At 44.8% G+C, this 22,693-nt stretch overlaps 1 long non-coding RNA gene across 1 annotated transcript in view; it reads right to left on the bottom strand.

The window, feature by feature from the left end:
• Nucleotides 1-8,438: 8,438 nt before the first annotated feature.
• Nucleotides 8,439-22,693, bottom strand: part of LOC310844105 — a 371,626-nt gene continuing 357,371 nt past the window's right edge. Inside the window, exons 2-3 of the long non-coding RNA XR_014563937.1 lie at nt 10,595-12,205; nt 8,439-9,510 (exon numbers count right to left, since the gene is read on the bottom strand). This is a non-coding gene — a long non-coding RNA (uncharacterized lncRNA). The remainder of the gene's footprint in view (nt 9,511-10,594; nt 12,206-22,693) is intronic.

The following is a 22,693-nucleotide window of genomic DNA, read 5'->3' as shown; positions in this document are numbered from 1 at the left end:
TACAGTTGTTTAGTATTTTATTTATTTATTTACTCTATTGTGAAACTGCTTTGAGATGCCTTGTTGAAAGTGATTCACAAATGAGATAACAGCAATACAGGATTTGTAAAAGTATTTTTAAAATTGATTTTAAAAGATCCAGAGTTTGAAAATAACAATACAATATAGTTTACAAAATATTAAAGGAATTTAGATGAATAATAAATAAGAATAATATGGAATTATGCAATGGACAAAAAAAAGGTCAGGATAGGGAGGGGAAGGCGGGCGGGCCTATGCATGATCCACCACTGTGCACGGTGTGTCAGAATGCAACCCTCAGGCATATGGTGTGTTGCCTGTACATGGGAGCAGGGCCAGCCCACCCAGGGAGCAAGGTCAGGTGACCGCCTCAGGCAGCAGGATCCATAGGGGCAACAGATCCCGATGTCAAACTTTATCCCCACCATTCTAATCATGTCTCCTCTGAAGCAAGCCCCATTGAATACAGTTACAGATAGGTAGCCGTGTTGGTCTGCCATAGTCAAAACAAAAAAAATTCCTTCCAGTAGCACCTTAAAGACCAACTAAGTTAGTTCTTGGTATGAGCTTTTGTGTGCATGCACACTTCTTCAGATACATTGAATACAGTTGGTCTTACTCCCAGGTAGGTGGGATTAGTACTGTAGCCCCTCTTGCTAGCTTGATTTCACAGTTCAGTCTCAACTTCTCTGCCTGTCCGCTTTTCCTGACTCAGCACCAGGAAGGGACACTTTAACTGTCTGTGTCCTGGATTGGATGAATTGCTCCTTCACTCTGTGTAACCGTGTAAGTCCTTTTTTATTGTAACATTCCATTTAATAAATGTGTATTTTATTTAGAAAACGGTCGTTTGTGTGTGTGTGTCTGCTGAAACATAATGCTCAAGCTAATTTACATTTTAAATGTTTGTAGCAAACATGATTTTTATGTTTGACAGCTTTGAATTCTTTTTGTGCCAACATATTCCTACTATGTGAACAAACAATAATGCATTATGAGTTCCATTGGCTTTTAAAGTCACAGAACAAAGGAAATTGAGTAGGTTGATATAGACTGTCTTCAGAAAATAACAACAAACAAGCCAACAAAACTTTTTTTGGAGGGGGAGGGAGCAAGCAATTGGGATTTGGCTGAGAGTGTGGCAAAGGCATTGTGCAGCCATGAAGCTTGATGAATGCTGTTGGATTCTTTCTATGTAACCTACCTCGCAGGGCTGCTTTGAGGAGGGAAAGAAGAAAAACCCTATGCATGTCAATCTCAGCTCCTGAAAAGAAAATGCTGGGTGGGATTTAATAAATAAACTAACAATCACAACTCAAATTGATATAGCTTTGTCTCTCAACTTGCCCCAAATAATACATTTTTATGCATAAAAACAAATTTCTAATTTAGAGCTGTCAGAAATTGTGATCAAACTGGCATCTTATAAAATTATGAATAATTAAAAACCATGTTGTTCTATATCCAAGTACATTAAATCTGACTAGAAAATGCAGTGAATTTGACTATAGTTATCTAAAGAAACTTTGATGGTAAACTTTGATGGGACCATCCTAACTCTTCAACTGCCATGGTTTCTGACAGCTCTCAGCTGGTCAAAAATAGCAAGGGTGCTTTTTTTGGGGGGGAGGGGTGATCAGCAGGGTGGGTGGGTGGCAACAGCAGACATTCCTGAAGAAGACCAATTAGCTAGACCTCTTCCATTCTGAGTTCAGGCCTGTTTTGGGGACAGAATCTGTCTTGGTCACCCTTTAGTGAAAGAATGACAAGGGAAGTGTGGCCTTGGCTCCTCCTCAATCTCCGTGGATTTTGATACCATTGACCATGGGATCCTCCTGGCTTTGTGGGATAGATATTGACTCCCAGGCTGTGCACCTGGTCCTTCAGGGGCACAGTTATCCCATTCAGGGCCAAAGAGTCCTCCACACCCGCCCGCCTCCTGTCCTTCCAAAACAATACTTCTGTCTTGTCAGGATTCAACCTCAATCTGTTAGCCATCATCCATCCTCCAACCGCCTGCAGGCACTCACACAGGACCTTCACCGCCTTCACTGGTTCTGATTTGAAAGAGAGGTAGAGCTGGGTATCATCTGCATACTGATGAACACCCAGCCCAAACCCCCTGATGATCTCTCCCAGCGGCTGCATGTAGATGTTGAAAAGCATGGGGGAAAGGACAGAACCCTGAGGCACCCCACAAGTGAGAGCCCAGGGGTCTGAACACTCATCCCCCACCACCACCTTCTGAACACAGCCCAGGAGGAAGGAGCGGAACCACTGTATGACAGTGCCCCCAGCTCCCAGCCCCTCTAGACAGCCCAGAAGGATGTTACATTGATGGTGTCAAAGGCCGCTGAGAGATCCAGCAGAACTAGGAAACAGCTCTCACCTTTGTCCCTAGCCCGCCGGAGATCATCGATCAGGATGACCAACGCAGTTTCAGTCCCGTGGTGAGGCCTGAATCCTGACTGGAAGGGATCCAAATGGTCCACTTCTTCCAGGTGTGCCTGGACTTGTTCAGCAACCACTTGCTCAGTCACCTTGCCCAGGAATGGAAGATTTGAGACTGGGCAATAGTTGGCAATATTGGCCAAACTATATGAAACCACTGGGAATGGGCAGGAAGGTATTTGGCAACAATGCCACAGTTTTCATTCATAAACTTTATTGCACTAGCCAAAGGCCATGGCATAGTTCACAGGGGGATCAAAAGGGAAAACAGCAATGACCATAAAAACATTTAGAAAAACATTTAGCACTACCGTTGCAATAAACCACGGACAAGTCTCCTAGAAGTTATTTGTTGCATAAATTAGAATAGCAGGGAAATCTCAGATAAAACATGCCAGCTTAAATGTCTGAATCCCCTTTGCAGTTGACCGCTATTTTATCTAGCTCTTTTCTCCTGATCTTCTTAGCTGCCAACACATATAATGCTACTTTATAAGTTACAAAGTCATCAGTATCGCTCAGCAGCCATTTCACCCTTTCATCCTGTTAGAGAGTATTCCATTCGTAAGCAGGGGTTTTATAAATCGGTCTCTTGGATCAATATATAGCAGGCATTACAATAAATAATGGTACAGATCCTCTAGACAGGGTTGCCCACATATACCAAGTCTCTCCTCGTACTGTACTTTGCCGTACCGACCATCCAGCACCATCAAGGGCATTGATTGGAATCGTAATTCTGTAAAAGCGATTCTTGGTATGGCAAGTGGGAATGCCACTCAGTTGCTCACATGCCAGGCATGGGCAGGACATGCAGAGGGTGAAGATCACCCCCTGTGCTCCCCATCCCCCACCACCAATGGGCGAGTGCATGGCATTGTGCATATGGTGGCACATGATGCTGGGTCCCCTCAATGTGGGGGGCAAGTTGGCACCCTGGTAGATGAATATGCCTTTATCATATAATGGAAGGCAATCTTAAATGTCAAAGAGAGACTAGAGGCTGATTCATATTCCAACACAGAGGAAGGTTCTAACCCAGGGAGATCACCGAAACAGTCTGTGAAGGGTTGTGACATGACAGCACTTAAATATATAGCAGTTTGCCTTAGTGACTATGCATGTGCATTTTATGTTTATGTAGCTAATAAATTTTGTAAACTTCACCCCAAAGTGTGCATATTGCCTCCAAATCAACTTATCAGCTGCCCTTCAGTAAAAGAGAGGCAGTTTCCCCATGGCTTTCTTTGAGGGGTGATCCAGCTATGTTGGTAGATTAATATTATCGACAGATTTGTGAATCTATTATATGCCTGCAATTATATTGTTGAGTTTATGCTGTTCACTGCCATAATATTTTTTTTCTTAATGTTGAGGGTATAGGGAATTTTACAAATGGCTAAATCAAAACATTTTATGATGTTGATACCAAAGGGAACTCTATTGGCCCATTCTGGCACATTTGAATTGGCTGCCAAAAGGCTTCTGGGCCCACTTCAATGAGGTAATACCAAATGGGTTTTGTTCTGTGACACTCCTTCAAGATGCATTTCTGTATTCACTCAGCAGAAAAAGTTTTGTTCTGTGATCTTAGTGAGAATTATCAGCCACAGAGCAGGACCTTCTCTGTGGCATCTCTGGACAGAATTGCTAGACTGTGGAACATCATCATCATCATTTTAAAATATACTTTTATTAAACATGTATTGGTTGACAAAGTATGTGCAATGTCTCTTTTTTCAAGTTACATTTTCTAGAGATCAGTTTCATTTGTTGAGACATTAGTGTTACATTAGGAAGAAAAGGGGGAAAGAGGTGGAGGGGGGCATGGTGAGTGGGATGGGGTCGGGTGGCAATGCTTCTATTCTACGTATTGTATGTGTGGGGTTTTGTGTCAGCATTTCTTATTTGTGTTAGTGTGCCGTTTGCTCCCCGTGCTAGATCTTGCACAATGTGCCACCTTAAGAAAGATTGCAGGGTCAAGTTTTCACCCAGCAGTATTTATACTGTAAAGAACATTTTTAATTCAGGAAGCAGAGAAACTAACATACAACACACTTGGCCAGAGGACATGGAGCCGAACATAAATTATTCCATTGCATCAAAGCTGTCTTGTCTAAGATCAGACCAAGCCACTAAGGCTTATATTACTTGGGCAGCTGCTATGACATCACAAAATGCAGGCACAAATTATACATTTGAAAATGATAGATTAAGTCAGGGTACACCACTTTAAGAAAACAATATGAACTTACCCTGAAGGGGGTAGGTAACAATAAACTAGAGGTAGTTTATTAAGGAGAAAAAGAAGGAAAGAGGGATAAATGGATGATGCAGCTCATTTCACTAATATTCCTGTAAGGCTGGGAACTGTCTCCTTTCCCTGTTATGTATCAGTGATAGTTTTTTATATCATGAAAAGAAAGATGTTATTGTTCATATACAATTTTCACTCTGCATTAGACCCAATGCAAATACATTGTCCAATACCAAACCAAGATGCAGAGTGCCAGATCACGAATGGGAGCCTGAGAAGAAACTCAAGGGAGGTACCATGAGAGCTGTGGGTGAGCCTGGTGCCGCCTGACAGTTTCCCTCTAAGCGAGATCTCAATCTGTGCTGTTTAGTCCATCTCAGGGGGGAAAGTATTTTTTTCCTGGGAGTTTCCAAAGCACATCTAGGGAGTAAACCTCAATCCTGCAGCAACGTCTCCTGACATGAGTGGCTTAGGATTCTTTTTTTAAAAAAGAATATTTATTAAAATTTTCAATAGTAATACAATAAAAATCAAAAAGAAAAAAAGAAAAAATTAACAAAAATACAAAAATGAAAATAATTAAAAACACACAAAGTTTCCATTACTTATTTTCCATTAACTTATTTCCCGGACCTCCTCATACCTCCCTTTTTAGTATTCCAATTTAGATTGTTAGTTCAGCAAATCCTTATCAATAATTTTTTACCTATTTCTAAGCCTTTTTTTCCATATTCTCTTAAAGCATTACAGCTGGAAACGACTTAGTTTCTATCCAACATCATTCTAACATTCATCAATTTTGCAATATTTCTGTAAATAGTCTTTAAATTTCTTCCAATCTGGTCTCGGATTCTGCCAGTCATTTCTGCCAATCCCATATAGTCCATCACCTTCATCTGCCATTCTTCCAGAGTGGGTAGATCCTGTGTCTTCCAGTACTTTGCAATAAGTATTCTTGCCGCCGTTGTGGCATACATAAAGAAAGTTCTATCCTTCTTTGACACCAATTGGCCAACCATGCCCAGGAGAAAGGCCTCTGGTTTCTTCAGGAAGGTATATTTAAATACCTTTTTCATTTCATTAGATCATTTCCCAGAAAGCCTTAATCCTTGGGCACGTCCAACAAAGGTGAAAGAATGTACCTTCATTTTCCTTGCATTTCCAACATTTATTATCGGGCAAATGATAAATTTTTGCAAGCTTGACTGGGGTCATGTACCACCTGTATATCATTTTCATAATATTCTCTCTTAAGGCATTACATGCCATAAACCTCATACCTGTGGTCCATAACTGTTCCCTGTCAGCCATCATAATGTTATGTCCAACATCTTGTGCCCATTTAATCATAGCAGATTTCACCGTTTCATCCTGAGTGTTCCATTTCAACAGCAAGTTATACATCTTTGACAAAATCTTAGTTTTAGGTTCTAACAGCTGTTTCTAATTTTGATTTTTCCACCTGGAAGCCAATTTTCTTGTCCAAATTATATGCCTCCATTATCTGATAATAGTGAAGCCAATCTCGCACTTTGTTTTTTAATTTCTCAAAACTCTGCAGTTTCAATCTATCTCCTTCTTGTTCCAAAATTTCCCAATATTTCGGCCATTTGGCCTCCATATTGAGCTTTTTCTGAGCTTTTGCTTCCATTGGTGACAACCACCTTGGGGTTTTATTTTCCAATAAATCCTTATATCTTATCCAAACATTAAACAATGCTTTCCTGACAATATGGTTTTAAAATGCTTTATGCGCTTTAACCTTGTCATACCACAAATATGCATGCCACCCAAAAACATTGTTAAAACCTTCTAAGTCCAAAATGTCTGTGTTCTCAAGAAGCAGCCAGTCTCTCAACCAGCAGAATGCTGCTGATTCATAGTAAAGTTTAAAGTCTGGCAGGGCAAATCCACCCCTTTCCTTTACATCAGTTAATATCTTAAATTTTATTCTGGGCTTCTTGCCCTGCCAGACAAATCTAGAAATATCTTTCTGCCACTTCTTGAAACAATCCATCTTGTCCACAATTTGTAATGTTTGAAACAAAAACAACATTCTAGGCAATACATTCATCTTTATAGCTGCAATTCGACCCAACAAGGAAAGCTATGAGTGGCTTAGGATTCAGTGGATCTGTGGCTGAGCTAGGAGGTTCCTCATGCAGCTAGGTTATGCTACCTTAACTCCTTCATCCTTGGCTCAGATGGAGATATGCTAGCAATTTCTCCCCATCCTGGGACTCAGATGACTGAGCTGAGTCTGGCGTTCCTGAAGCCAATGGAAGCCCTGTAAAAGGGCTGTTCTGGGGTTGTGGGACTAGAGGCGGCACTTGGGCTGGATCCTAAATCCATTCAGTTTGATTATGTGACCTGGCAACTCAGTGTCAGCTAAGCTGACAAAAAGGGGTGGCGTAAGTTAAACACTACGGCGTTCCGTGTGCTGCACTGGCTCGCCAGATGCAGCTTGTCACGCTGGGCATGTGACCCGGAAGTGTCTGCGGACAGCGCTGGCTCCCGGCCTATAGAGTGAGATGAGCGCACAACCCTAGAGCGCACAACCTATTTTAAAGGCTTGTTTCCCCTCTGCCAGGTTTAGGCTGGCTTAGCTAGCCCCACCGAGGAATGGCATTTGGAGATGGTGTAACTTTACAGCCGTGTAACTTACACCAGCTTTTTGGGGTGTGGGATTGTTCCCTTAACATGCCTGTCTTGAATTCCACAATATCTCACACAGAAACAGAGAAAAGTCATTAAGCCTAGAAATGCTGGGAAGAAGTGTTGGTTTGAATTTTAGAGCATAGGAGAAATCAGGGTGGAAATAAGTGTGTGCATCACCTCCTTTTTTACTTCTCACCCTGATATTTAACACCTTTTCTCGGAAACCTCAAGGCGGCACCTCTAATCTTGAAACACTGGGTTAAACCCTGAGGTTTGGCAACCCTTGTAAAGTCTTTAAGAGGGCAGAGGTTGTTTGCAGTAACTAGGATTCTGGTAGCTGTGGAGGTGAGCAGGGAGCAAGAGATGCTGTTTCTTGACCCCTAGTCATGAAAACCACAAACGACCATTGCCTAGAAGTGATGCCTCTCAACAGCCACCCAAGGCACAGCAGGAGGTAACACCAGGACTGGAAGCCTTGGGCTCCTGCTTTAGGATTGGGAAGTCAGGACAGGGCAGCAGTGGAAGGGCCTGTGCCATCAGGAGAATTAAGAGGAGAGTCACACAGAAGGGGCATGGCAACAGAGAAGGCCAGGGTGTTTTGTATACCCACATTGCTGTAAGCCTGTAAGCAGCTAGAGGAGATTGGAGCCCAAAGGGTCAAATAGCCCTGAGCCTGGAAGGCTGGGTAAGAAGCAGCATCCTACTTAGGGAGGAGGAATCCCCAAGAAATTCCAAGAGGATGACACTTACCACGGAAAGCCCTGGTCTGGCCTCAACCCAATGAATGCATTTGAATTGAGCTGTCTTGCTCCCATGCCACAGGATATCATAGTGGCCTGTTAAGCAGGTCCCATTCCAACAGCTCCTGGAAATCCCCTCTGCTTTCAAGGCTCTAAAACAATATTTGCTAATTCAGGGACAGCAAATCCCCTTGGGTACACACAAGGAGGAGACTCGCTTGACTGTTTGAAACCTGTCTGAAACCTGGGATTAAGTATTTCGTGTCAAGGTCCCCAAGCCACCCCCCAAATAACTCACAACGCACACTTAATTTTTGTTTAAGGTTTTTGGCATAATTTTGGCCACAAATTTATTTAAATACAAAACCGTGAGTGGTTGTTTAGGCATTGGTTAAGACTATCTGTCCCCCCGCCTGGGGACAGAACTGACTTCCGGGCACCACCGAAAGACAGTGCGGGGGAAAGCAAGTCGGGGAGAAATGGAGCTGAGTCACAGACCCTCAATTCTCATCCGCATGCTCCCCGAAGGCTTGCCGGCCCTAGTCCCATTCCAGGGATTGGACGAAAAGATGGCAAGCCCCAGGATTCCTTTAACGGAATTCCCTTTCCGCAGCAACCATGGAGGGGCAGGCCCAGCCTATCCTAACCCCTCCTCCACCAATTTATAACCAATGCCTAACCGCCAATCGAGCACTTTACGCTCGCCACCAACCACTCACAATCCCAACCCAACCTTCAACCTTGCAGTTACCGCATCCAACCAAATATTATTCCCCAGTACAGAGAGATGTACTCCATCATTGCGGTAAAGGGCCAGAGCCTTGAAGGTAATATCCGGGCGGGAAATAACCAATCCACCCAAATCCGCCACCTTCTTACACACTGCGGAATTAATGCGCTTCCTGGCCCTTTCAGCAGCCTCAGGTCGAGAAATGCCGTGCCAATTGCGCCTTTGCAGCAATTGTGACCAAAATATTTTAACTGTGGGTATTAAGGTCACCAATTCCCCCAAGTCTCTCTGAATCGTGGAGCGCAAAGTAAAGCAATCATAAGTTGCCACATCGTTCTCCCCCAGCTGAACCACAATTGCCATGGGGGGGGGCATCCGAAAGCACCCTCTGCTTACTGCTCCACTGCATTCTGCGCCTGGACATCCACAACACCTGCACATGCTGCGGGAGGCCAAGACCCAGTCCCCTTCCAGACTGCCTAGCTCTGATGCCAGCCCAGTAAACAATGCTGTGCCCCACAATCCAGATGCGGACTGGAGCTAGAAACATGGGCAGGAAGGCCGAGATGGCGCCCCCAGTCCAGACTCGTCAGGGTGCTTGCCAGCTCAGTGCATGATGCTGTGGCCGACAATCCAAATGCGCACAGCTGCTCCTATGAAAAAAGGAATAACAGACAGGCATCAGCACAGGCATCATTGGCGATGCTTCCTGACATAATCTTTGTCAGCGTCAGACTTCCAATGACCCGTATTCACAATCCTGTCTACTAACAGGCCCCAGTGCGCAGCCTTTGCAGCAGCACCTATTTGGAAGGAATGAGGCGTGTTCAGCGGTAGGCAAGCCGCAGGCTGCAATAACTGGCGCACGACGTGAGCAATTAGATGCCTGTCGAACCGGAACCCATTTCTGTGCACTAGGATTGAGCCAGCCCACAGGGGAACGAAAAGCCAAATATTTCCGGTATCCAATAACAGGGCAAGGGCCCACCTCACCTGTGACTGGAAGCCTGATGGTGGCAACCCTGCTCACTAGGTCTGACTTAGAGCTCCAGACACTTATGACAAGCTCCAAAGCAGATAAGGAAAAGTCCTGAGGCAATAAGCCTCCAAACTCTCAGCCCCATGCTGGCTCCAACACAATTTCCCCAACCCTCAGTACACCAAAATTACAATGGAATACTGAAATAAGTCTCGTCATGATCTTGAACCAGCCGACAAGTCTTAACTTGTTGCGGATACTGCATAGGTCAAAGATTGACTGGCTTCCTGCCTGCTGTCCTGTGAAGGTTGGAGCCTATTCCAACCTTCCGAGACCCTGCGCACGACACACTTTTAGAAGGGTCTCTGAAAAATTAAAGCTTTACTCTAGCAGACATTGCAGCGGACTGAATTCTGATAGTTTTAACACTGCATCCGATCTGCAGCAGGTGGGCGAATAGCAGGTCCTGCTCAGAGGATGGGGGCAGGTTCCTCGGAATGGCTGAAGACTGCCAGCTAAATTTTAAGAAATCAGTCCAGGCCTTCTCATAAGACCTGAAAGCGGATGGGGAAACGTAAGCCACTGCTCCTCATAATTATTAATTGTTGCCAAGTGCCACGGGAGCTCCAGAAAATCCGGCTATAGCTGGGCGTCCAGAGCCCAGGATCTGAAGCTCTCCAACTGAAAAAATGGGATAGAGCGACAGCAAAAACATTAGATGGTCCCGAAATAAAGCAAGCAGAAACGCAATATTAAACCTTAAGCAGTGCGAAGACTCTGCCAGAGCATGAGGACCGTTTTGCCAGGACTCTCACACTGCCTGGTTATCAGACCAAGACAGACCCGACGGCCCCTAAACTCCTCAGTCCAGATGTGCGCTGACACTACAATGGGGAAAACTTGAGAAAAGTTAGGTTACATGTGATTGCCTTGCCCTGCCAGGCTCAAGGCCACTGTACATGATGATGAAGGGACCCCGGGCCACGAGACCACCTGGCCAAGCAGGAATGGAAGGCGCAGCCTGGAGCAACCACCCTGCATGCAAAATTTAACTGACCTAGGAATGATAGGATCTGACAAAGCAACACTTGCTTCAGAGGAAGCACTACAAGAATAACATCCTTCAAGGCAAACAGCTTTCCACAGGCAAGCAGATGTTTGAGCAACGGTATCCAGCTAGCCCCCAAATACGTTAAAAGGGGCAGTAGGACCCACTGTCCTCCACTGCGAACAGAACACCCAGCTCCTCAGGGAATAAAGGGGCATCTAGTAAGCTAAGCAGAGGCTGGTGTCACATGAACCAGCCAGTAAAATAATCCACATAACGATACCCCCAGTTAAACGAGTCTTGACTCGCAATGTTCAATCCAGAAAGGCGCTAAAGGACTCAAGTGCTGCACAGCTTATTGAGCAACCCACTAGCATCGCCTTATCAATATAAGGACCATCCAATTAAAGCCTAACTACTTAAAATCTTAAGGGTGAACCGGCAGCAGCCTAACAGCCAATTCAATATATAATGCCAACAAGGCACCTCCTCCAATTTGTTGGTAAGCTCAACTGCCTGATCCAAAGATGCATATTTCATGGAACAATTCCGGAGGGATAGCATCATTCACGGAGGTGCCTTTGGGATGCGATAAATATGGATCAGATGGAATTATATGGGGCTTTCTTAGGGACGATCCCCAAAGGGGATAAATGAAAATCGGGACTAGAAGGAGAATCAAGGGGATCCCACCATACGTCCCAATGCAAGCTGCTTCCTAACCTTCTTTCTGGCTACCACAGGTAGCTCTCTAACTGGCTTTTGAGTTGCTGTATTCTGAGCCACTGACTGAAAAGCCAGAGGAATCCCAAACCTTGGGGAAAACCCTTCCCACAAGCACAAAGCTACTGACCCATCTAGATAACCTTTTAGCCAGACTTTCAAGGGAGATATTTTTATGGAAATATGGGCGAGAGGTATTGAGTTATTGCTTGCCAGCCCTCGCTTGGGCAAGATGCCCTGCCTTGTGTTGCCACCATGATGTGTAAATTTACAGGACCAACACTGGCCAGAAACCCTAAAGAAGTCCCAACAAAGCTGCCACCGGGCCAGCTTCCTGCATACCAGCTTCAGGTTCTATTGCTCAGGGAATTTCCATTTGAAATGTGGAGCTGCGCAAGTGGTCCACATGTTTTGTCCCTGCGATCCTAGCGAGCTAAGGGGATGATGGCAGCCCTGCGTCTAACATTCCCATCATAGTGAATTACCACTTATAGAATAGTGGGGTTGGAAGGGACTCCGAGGATCATCTAGTCCACTCTCCCACAATATCATCATCATCATCATCATCATCATCATCATCATCATCATCTATTTGTACCTCTGGGCAGATTCCAACAAAATATTAAAATACAGTAATGCTTCAAACAGTAAAAGCTTCCCTAAACAGGGCTGCCTTAGATGTCTTCTAAAAGTCTGGTAGTAGACATCTGGTGGGAGGGTGTACCACGGGGCAGGTGCCACTTCCAAGAAGGCCCTCCACCTGGTTCCCTGTAACTTGGCTTCTCACAGTGAAGGAACCACCAGAAAGGCCCTCGGCGCTGGACCTCAGTGTCCGGGTAGAGTGATGAGGGAGCATGCAGCTGTCCCATACAGGGACCAATCCTGCAACCTAGGCATTACCGGCACCATACGCTGACCAGCTGAGCTATTCGGATTATCCCTAAAGACCTGGAACAGCCTCACCCTGACCCCTGGAGAGGTCCAAGGTGATGTCTGAATCATCATCAGAGCCCAGTGATGATTTCCCTGCAAGGCTCCGCTTTTTCCTGCCTCTGAAGACGCTTCCTTCTGGAAGAAGGCACCTGGGGCATCAACAAGTCATCCTCTGCAGGAGAGGCAAGCTCTGGAGGCATCTGCAAAGGCCCTGTCATAATTTGCAAAAAGAAAAAACCTAACAATGTGAGGAACAGGTGAAACCAATGCTTTGTGCACTACATGGGGACGCTATTCAGGCCAGAAACGCTGCCAGAGGCCATCAAATTCTAGGGCCAAGCGGGCCAAGCCCTAGGATCACCTGCTAGGCCAGACATAAATGTTTCCAATGAGATAACAAACTCGAGGCAGCCCACCGCCTGTCCAAGTACCCCTGCTTGCCCTTTAGAGGGAAGCACCTCCTCAAGAAACCCAAAGTTCTTTTGGGGAGCAATATCACAAATGGGCCAAACTACCCAGCAACAAATTAGTCCAAAAGGAGCAGCCTGTTTTGCTTTGTTATAACAATGGCTAAGTGGGGGATATGAACCCTGTCTCCCAGGTCCTAGTCCTGTACTCTAGCCACTAAGCCACAATGGCTCGACTCTAAAACGGCAGTCGCCACTATCAGGGAAAAACAAACTTGAAGAAAATAAACTTGTTCAGAAACAGCATAGTTAAAGAGCATACAAAGAGTGCTCATTGGAGGCACAGAGAGCCTCTGGCTCCACTCTGTCTGCCTAAGATATACATTAGCAACAAGTGAGCCTGCAAACAAACAGATACATTCTGAGAGAGAGAATGAGTCACATGTCACAGAAACTTAACAATTTACTGTACTGATAACTGTAGCAGGCTTAGGTCTGAATGATATCTGCAGGCCGTGGGGAAAACCTTTTTGCAAAAGAAACCCCTAATGGGGGCTCTCTCCCTATTGGGAAAGGCAAGCCCAGGAGGATTATGCACAGGCAGTGCTCACAGATACAGGGAGAATCTTCCCAAAGGGCAGGGTAAGGGGTGGGGTGGGAAATCAAACAGGAAAAAGGGGAATTAAATTAATTAAGGGACTAGGGAAGATTAAAAAGAAGGGGGAAATAAAGAAATGTAACCAACAATGAGACAATGAGAAGATCGCTCCACTGTCCTCCAGACGGTCCAAGTGCTCCAGGTGATCCGTTGCACGCAGCAAAGAGAAAGCTCCAGGCTGCGTGCAGAGTATTTAAACATTTTACCCCTCCCACCAAAATTGCAACATAACTTTTACCCCAGCAACCCAGTGAACCAATCACTGCCCCAGGCCATCTTTAGAGGGGTGGCTCAGCAGACCCCCCCCCCCACAACACGTGCTCTCCATGAAGGAGAACACGCTTCCCCTAATTCTATACTTGAACATGGATCTTCCAATTTACAGATGCAATGACTGGTTACTCCCAAAGAAGAATACAAAGGACCAGGCTGTATAATTCCCACAATGTTACCAGGTCATAATTTCCTGGGAGTAAAGTTATGTGTAACTGAATATTGGCAAGTTTGAACGGAGAATTGAATTCCAGGTATATACAAAGCAAATGAGAATGGGATTAAAAGTGGCAGCCCAAGATATTTTGGTTCCTGAGTTGAACTATGAAATGGTCTCATCATCCCCTCCTGCCAGGGAAGAAGGGGTGAGTAAAGATTTACCTCAGGAACAAAGGTAAAGATCTACATTGGGATCTGCTGCCCCCGTGGATCCTGCCGCCTGAGAGTGGCTGTGCTACAACCCCTGTGCCCACACTTTAGTATAAAAAGTATAAGGGAAAAGACGAAAAGTAAAGCCCTACAATAGGTGAACCCAGGATGCCTTACTCCCCAAGTAAATTCCATAAAACCCCAAGTATCTAAGGTAGACTCCATATCTAAATTTTTTGACTGCTAAGTAAAGTCTGCAGGCCTTACTAGTGAACAAACCCTCACTTTAGGAGCCCCACTTTCTAGGATTGGGGGCCCCTGGCAGAGGTGGATTTAGGGGACCACAACCGGTTTGGTCGCATTGGACGGGGAGTTTTGGGGGCACCACAAGTATGATTTAAAAAGGAGCGTGACCGGTGGAGAGGTGCTGAATTTCATAGGACACCACTGAAATTTGAGACCCTAACCCTAATCCTGCTCCTGGAAGGATTAAAAGGATCAGGCTTTAAAGCTGCCACCATCCAACCATCCAACCAGCGCACATTTACCTGAGGCAAGTGGGAGTGGAAGAAAAGCCCTCACCAGCCTGAACTCAGTAAGCCTTGCTCCCCAAGTTAACTTCCTCAGAGAATCTGGTGGAATCTAGACACATATAAATAATGCTGAGAAAATGCTTTTTTAAAATAACGTTTTGAAAAATATATTTAATTTGCCATAGCTCACCATCGCCATCTAGTGTCACATTTGTATAATGCACCTTACAACACATTTAAAACATTTTATTTGCAGCTGTATAGCTGAGTTTGGTTGGACAGTGTTCTTGAAGCTGCCGGCATGAGTTTGACCAAACTGTGGGAGGCAGTGGAGGACAGAAGTGCCTGGCGTGCTCTGGTCCAGGGGGTCACGAAGAGTCGGACACGACTAAACGACTAAACAACAACAAAACGCTGAGTTTACTGTCTGTACAGCTGAAGCAAGGGAAAGGCTATCCCTGCTTCTTAGGGGTGCGGGAGCAGGGAGCTATCTACCTTGGGATCTGCTGCCCCCGTGGATCCTGCCGCCTGAGCGGACCCTCAGTATCCTTCACAGGAATAGCTTGGGCAAGTTTAACTGGCATTTGTCCCACTGCTTCCCCTCACAACCCTTCTGTTCCAAGGATGTTGCCACAGAAGCAGGTATGGAAGGCAGAGCTACTACTCTGAACTTTACCGGAAGAAAACGCCCACATCACAGAAAGGAATGAACCATTTCACTTACCCATTCTAATCCTGCTTTGATTGTGAGAATGTGGAACCAGGAACTGGCTCATGAGAAATTATTTTCCATCCCTAATTAAAAGTGAAAATAGCATGGTCCAATAAATGACAGCAGTATTTACACAGATAGTAGTAATGTGAAGAACTGAAGAATATGGTTATTGGAAAGTATGTTAAGACAAAGTTTTTGTTAATGGCCCCCCTCCATTAAAAAAAAAAACACTTGTAGAAGATAAGAAACCAATTTCCATACAGAGTGCAGTGGATAAAAACTTTCTTTTCTCTTCTTATTGCATATAGAAGTCACAAGTTAAATCTCAAGGGGCAATATTTGATAACCACAAATCTACCACCCATACACATGAAATAATTATTCAGTGCTCTTAAAAAAATGAAAAGAAACATTTTGCTCCCTTCAGATATACCTCAGTGCTGGGATACAGAAAGACCTCTTCAGAAAACACAGGAGGAATGCAGCAGAGACGACTGCACTCTCTCCAATGAAGGCTTCCCTCACCATCAACTGACAGAGGGAAACGATGACATGGGCTTTGTGTGTGTGCAGGGAGACCTCTGGGGTCCATGGAGGCCTTAGGGATGGAGAAGAAATTCATGGCATCCCCTTTCTGCAGCAGAATGACCCACTTTGCCCTGAAGAGGGCCTTCTTCTGAAGAGATTCTGCTGCATTCCAGGGGATGTTGTTGGAAATAAGTTGTTTGGTGAACGACACACGACACAGAGCTACTGGCCAAGTTCCCACTGACTCTTATTCACAAGCCCCTCACACAGGAAAATGAAGACTTTTGCCCCAAATAAGGCTTGCACAGATATATGTGGCTGCATAGGGAAAAGGAGCAGCCTGGTAGTTGACAGGGGCAGGGGAAATAATAGTTAGGCGGCCCGTGTAAACTGCTTCCAGCAGAGGTTATAAGTTTCTTCTCCTGCACAAACTGCATTGACATAAAAAGAATCCCTGCCAGAGCACAGGGCTTTAAGCCATAATGGCTTTGCTATACCAGAGACATAACATTTAGTGTGCAGAAGTATATCTAATAGAACTCTGTTAGCAAAAACACTGTGATTAATTACATTTGCTGCAAATCACGCGCTGGAATGTGGAGCTGTGATGAAATGCCAATTTGTATTTAATTAATGTTCAAATAGCGCCATCGTTATTAGCATTAGGCTGAGGCATGGGAATAATGAGAGAGAGAGAGAGAGAGAGAGAGAGAGAGAGAGATACCACTGCCCAGTTGGCACTGTCCTCCAAAATGGCAGGTAGAGCAGTGAGAGCTCAAGAGCAAGATCAAAACATCTGAAGCATTCAGAGATCCCTACACTGGGATTGGTAAAGACTCACAAGTCCTTGGACCAGGGATGGGTTGCCTGTGTTCCTCTGGATGTTACTGGGCTCCAGTTCCCACCCTCTCCGACCATTGGGCACAGCGGCTGCCGGGACTGATGGAAAAGGAGTCCAGAAACCTCTGGACCTCCCGACTCAGACATTCTCCCAAGACACAAACAGTTCCCATGTGTTGGGAAGAGCATTCAAAAGAGCCAGCCGTGTGGACAAGAACCGGCAGTGTGGGTCTTTCTGATAGAAATGGTAACACCCATAGAACTGACTTGGATGCTTTTATCATCTTTGCAGGCCCTTCTTGGTGTGCCTCCTCTGCACGAGGTCGGGAGTGGGCAACACAGGAGCAGGCCTGCCACCTCGGCAAAACATCCCTCTTCTCCCAGGCTTTTGGCTTTTTAAAACAAACTGTGGCCTTTTAAACGTGTGTGTGTTGCTGTTTTGTTTGCTACGGCAGCATGCTATGTGATTTTGTGATTTTATATTGTAATGTGCCCTCTAATCCTTGGATGAAGGGTGGTATAGAATTTCAGTTACAAATAATAATCAAAGGGGCTGCGTATGGTGTTTCCCCCATGGCTGTGTTATTCTGGCATCAAAATCCCATTCTTCCTTTCAGTTCTGTTTCACATAACAGAGTTTTATTATTAAGTATTCATAATTCTGACTCTGTGATCCATGTGTAAGAAGGGCCTATATGTTGCAAGAACTGGGGGGGGGGGGCACTTTCCCACAAACTTGTTCCCCAAGTGGCTCACAGCAGGCCAAATGTTCAGCAGGTATAATGATTCTTCATTTCAGTAAAGCTTTGGAAACAGACCATGATATTACAGTGGTACCTTGGGTTACATACACTTCAGGTTACATGCGCTTCAGTTTACAGACTCTGCTAACCCAGAAATAGTACCTCAGGTTAAGAACTTTGCTTCAGGATGAGAACAGAAATCGTGCTCTGGCAGCGCGGCTGCAGCGGGAGGCCCTATTAGCTAAAGTGGTGCTTCAGGTTAAGAACAGTTTCAGGTTAAGAACGGACCTCCGGAACGAATTAAGTACTTAACCCGAGGTACCACTGTATTGTGAAGATGGAGATGGTGTGTTCATTAGTGAGTAGGGTAGTTGTTCATTTCAGTTTCTCTTTGTTTCTCTGTTTTCTTAAGGTCATTTCTCCACAGGGTTGGGGCTGTAGGTTGATCAGGGTCAGCAGGTGAATGTGGGACAGATTTCCAAGGATCAGGTCCTCCTCATTTCTTTCATTGTGCAGTTTGAGTTACACTGCCCCTTGTGCTGGTAGAACTTACTCATTGCCAGGTTACGTGACAGAGCTGAGCGGGCCAAAAATGCAGCCTCAGCGCCCCCCCCCCTTCTGGTCTCACCCCCCGCTCCCCATGTCCATTTCTCAGGGCTTATGCCAGCCTTGGTTCCGCCAACTGATGGAGCCAAGCTGAGCCAGAAGCCAGCCAGCTGAGACAGAGATCTGCTGGGTCCCAAGTCTCTCATCCCAGCATTAATAACAATAACAATAACAATAATTTATTATTTATACCCTGCCCATCTGGCTGGGTTTTCCCAACCACTCTGGGTGGCTTTCAACAGAGCATTAAAACAGAATAAAACTTCATACATTTAAAACTTCCATAAACATTAAAAACTTCCCTAAACTGCCTTCAGATGTCTTATAAAAGTCAGATAGTTGTTTATTTCTTTGACATCTGATGGGAGGGCAGTCGCCAATACTGAGAAGGCCCTCTGCCTGGTTCCCTGTAACTTCACTTCTCACTGTGAGGGAACCACCAGAAGGCCATCGGAGGTGGACCCCATTGTCCGGGCAGAATGATGAGGGTGGAGAAGCTCCTTCAGGTATACTGGGCCGAGGCCATTTAGGGCTTTAAAGGTCAGCACCAGCGCTTTGAATTGTGCCTGGAAACGTATCTGAGCTCAGGCTTGCTTCCTTGGTCTGCAAACAGCCTTCTGCCTTTTCATTCTGCACATCACCGTTGTGGTTTCTAGTACTGCAGCTGTGCAGGTGTCGTGTTTATGTAGGACAATGTCCTATAAAATCAGGGTGAGTAATGAATGGGACCACAAAAACTGCTCCTGCGCTCACTGAGGCAATGCGTCCCATAGTAAATGGAGGTTATATAGGTAGCAAAGCAGGGAATTAATGAAATGAAAGGCACATTTGATCAGGCCCCAGGGAGCTCATGTCATCACGAGAAACATGAAATGAGCCAACTACCTTGGGTGGCTGAAAAGCAGCATTAAACTGAAGACTTAATTAGAATTGATATGAATATGTGCAGTAGAGAAAGAAAAGCACCTCTTGGTTTCCCCCAAGTGTCCAATGTGCTGAAATATTTATTTATGTGGGTTGCTAAGTTACAACAGGATTACACTGTGAAAGGCTTGGATCATATATAGGCCGTGCTCCGGGCATCCTGTGATTCTGGAGCAGTATAGGGAAGCTGCAGGATGCCACCATGGGATGCTGAAACACAAGTATTTCACACACACACAGAGCAGCCAAGCAGGCACTGCAACCCTGCACCAACAAAGCACCTCACTGCTTAGTGCTGTCCGTGCCCAGTCCCCACAAAGAGAACAGGTGATGCTCATAGAATAAACAGAAAACCCTGTGCTGTTGTAATTCCACCAGGAGAAAATAATACATTGGTTATCTTAATGTATCTTCCACGAAAACTTGTTGAAAGCATTGTTAAAGGTAGAATTTCAAAGGATATATAAGAATTAGTCTTGCTGAAGTAGAGCCAGCACGGCTTCTGCAAGGGAAAATCCTGTCTCACTAACCATTTCAAGGTCATTAAGAGCATCATACAACATATGGAGGTGCCCCAGCAGATACTGTGTACTTGTGCTTGGCAAACCACCTCACCAAAGACTCCTTAGCTGCCATGGAATAAGAGGAGAGATCCTATTACGGATCAGTAACTTGTTAAGAATCAGGAAGCAGAGAGGAGGAATAAATGGGCAGTCTTTCCATTTCAAAATCAGATCACTAAATCAGGATGATGGTGATGTTTCTTACTGTCACAGAAAAAGTGAGGAAATGGTGTTGAGCAGCAACAGGAGAAGTGCAGTGGCTGCTGAACAATGAAAAAAGTGACAAAGAAAGGATACAAGGAGGACGTCCGTGAACCCTTTTTGCTCCTGAAAGCTCATTTTTCATGCCAAAACATGTTCATTTTGGAACTTTTGGCTCAGTCATAATTATACATCAGGTTAACTGGGTTACAACCTTATAATATCTACTCGGAAGTAAGCTGCACTGAGTCCAAACGTTCTTACTCCCAGATTTCAGCAAATATTTACAGTGATTTCTGCTCCATTGTGTTGGGTTTTTCTCTGCCTTTTCTCCAGAATAAATAACCATTTGGCCAATATTTTAAGCTTAGAAGGAAATGCAGTCTTAATGACCATTTTTTAGTTGGATGGATAAAAGTTTGATGCAATCACCAAGAAGCAATTGCAGCTCTACTCCTTCCATCTATGTTTTTATGTTTAGGCATGCCCCGTGTGATCTGAAGCACAACTCATTCTGCCCATAGGATTGGATTGAAAAAATGTGTTCCATCAGGAATTTGATCTAATATCAGTACAACCAAATGCACACATTTGAAGGATAAGCTCATAGGGCTGTATTTATTATTTCTACAGCAATTTATGCCTCACCCCAGCAGTGGTGAGATGTTATACGAGATGATAATCCACAAAATTGGATATACTTTATTTTGAAGAGGGTGGGGTATTCTGAATACTTATGGTAATACAAGAACTAAGTGAACATTGTATATTCCCATGCAACTGCTGACTAGCTTGCTCTTGGCTGTAGTGCTGGGCTGTGCCTCAAAACAGAAGAATCTTACCATATTCTGTGGGCTTACTCCAGATAACCAGAGACTTATAAAGTTGGAAGGGACCCGAGGTCATCTAGTCCACTGCGATGGACTAGGAGTAGGAATGCACTTTTGCCTACAGTTCTAAGCACACTTAAGGAGCAATCCAATGGCAAGATCTGCCTGGATGAGCATGTTAGAATCCAGCAGATCTTCAGTGAAGTAGATGTATCTCTTTCATTCTGACTTAGATGGATACTGTTGGCATCTGGTGCAACTTTACTCCAGCTTCTTGTGCGTAAGGATTGCACCCTTACTTGGAAGTTCAACCCACTGAACCCAATGGGACTTACTTCTGAGTAGACAAGGATAGGAGTCTGCTGTTCACTGCACCTGCTATTATTTTCTTTTTTCATGGATCTTACAATAATGCTTTTGGGACACTTATCCATCACTTTAAATAAGTCAGTTTTGCTTGAGAAACAGGAAAGGAAGAATTAATTGTGTCTGTATATGCTGCTGTATTAGGTTTAAATTCAATATATACTAGCAACTACTGTGCATAGTAAGAACTGATTAGGCAGATAAAGCCAATGCCCGTCATTCTAAACAAAAACAATTTTAGAAATGTAGAAGAATCTTGTCCACTTCATTTCAGTTTGGGTAGCTGATGTATTAATAATATTTTACCTTGCTAGGTACAGGGCAGAAATATCACTTTCACTCAGCTCAAACAACAACATCTTTCAAGCCAGATAAAAATGACACTTGGACAGCTTGAACACAGACTTCCAGTGAAGGTGCTGGAATTGAATTTGAGTCTAATGTGGCATTACTTTAGGATTTTAGAATAGTATAATTCATGCTCTCTTTATTAGCAACAGACTTTTGAGCATTCAATGAAAACTTTTTACTACCATATTCTGCAGGTTTCATCAGTGTGACTCTTGAAACAAAGCCAAAGCTATAGACGAGAAGCTGGTGCAAAGCAAGCTGGTGTAACTTAAGTTGGCATAAAGTTACAACAAATCCAAATGCCATCAAGCAGTGTGGCTACTGCTGGCAGAGCCAACCTACTCCTCACAGAGGGAAATCAAACTGTTATACTTGCCTTTTTGCCAGTTTGACTTATGCTGGGCTGCCAGGTCACATGACTGAGCTGAAGGGGCCTAGGACCAGCCAAATTCTCCCTTCCTCGGGTCCTGCCCCCTCCCCGTCCCCCTGAGTTTGCAGGGCTTGTTGTTGTTGTTTAGTCGTTTAGTCGTGTCCGACTCTTCGTGACCCCATGGACCAGAGAACGCCAGGCACCTCTGTCCTCCACTACCTCCCGCAGTTTGGTCAAACTCATGCTGGTAACCTCGAAAACACTATCCAACCATCTGGTCCTCTGTCGCCCCCTTCTCCTTGTGCCCTCCATCTTTCCCAACATCAGGGTCTTCTCCAGGGAGTCTTCTCTTCTCATGAGGTGGCCAAAGTACTGGAGCCTCAGCTTCACAATCTGTCCTTCCAGTGAGCACTCAGAGTTGATTTCTTTCAGTATGGAGAGGTTTGATCTTCTTGCAGTCCATGGGACTCTCAAGAGTCTCCTCCAGCACCATAATTCAAAAGCATCACTTCTTTGGTGATCAGCCTTCTTTATGGTCCAGCTCTCACTTCCATACATCACTACTGGGAAAACCATAGCTTTAACTATATGAACCTTTGTTGGCAAGGTGATGTCTCTACTTCTCAAGATGCTGTCTAGGCCTGTCATTGCCCTTCTCCCAAGAAGCAGGCGTCTTTTAATTTCGTGGCTGCTGTCACCATCTGCAGTGATCATTGAGCCCAAGAAAGTAAAATCTCTCACTACCTCCATTTCTTCCCCTTCTATTTGCCAGGAGGTGATGGGACCAGTGGCCATGATCTTCGTTTTTTTTGATGTTGAGCTTCAGACCATATTTTGCGCTCTCCTCTTTCACCCTCATTAAAAGGTTCTTTAATT

The sequence above is a fragment of the Podarcis gaigeae genome, assembly GCF_964106915.1.
Source record: "Podarcis gaigeae genome assembly, chromosome: 4".
NCBI classification, from domain to species: domain Eukaryota; kingdom Metazoa; phylum Chordata; class Lepidosauria; order Squamata; family Lacertidae; genus Podarcis; species Podarcis gaigeae.
Note: the sequence above shows the minus strand (reverse complement) of the source record. Positions and strands in the feature narration are given on the sequence as shown.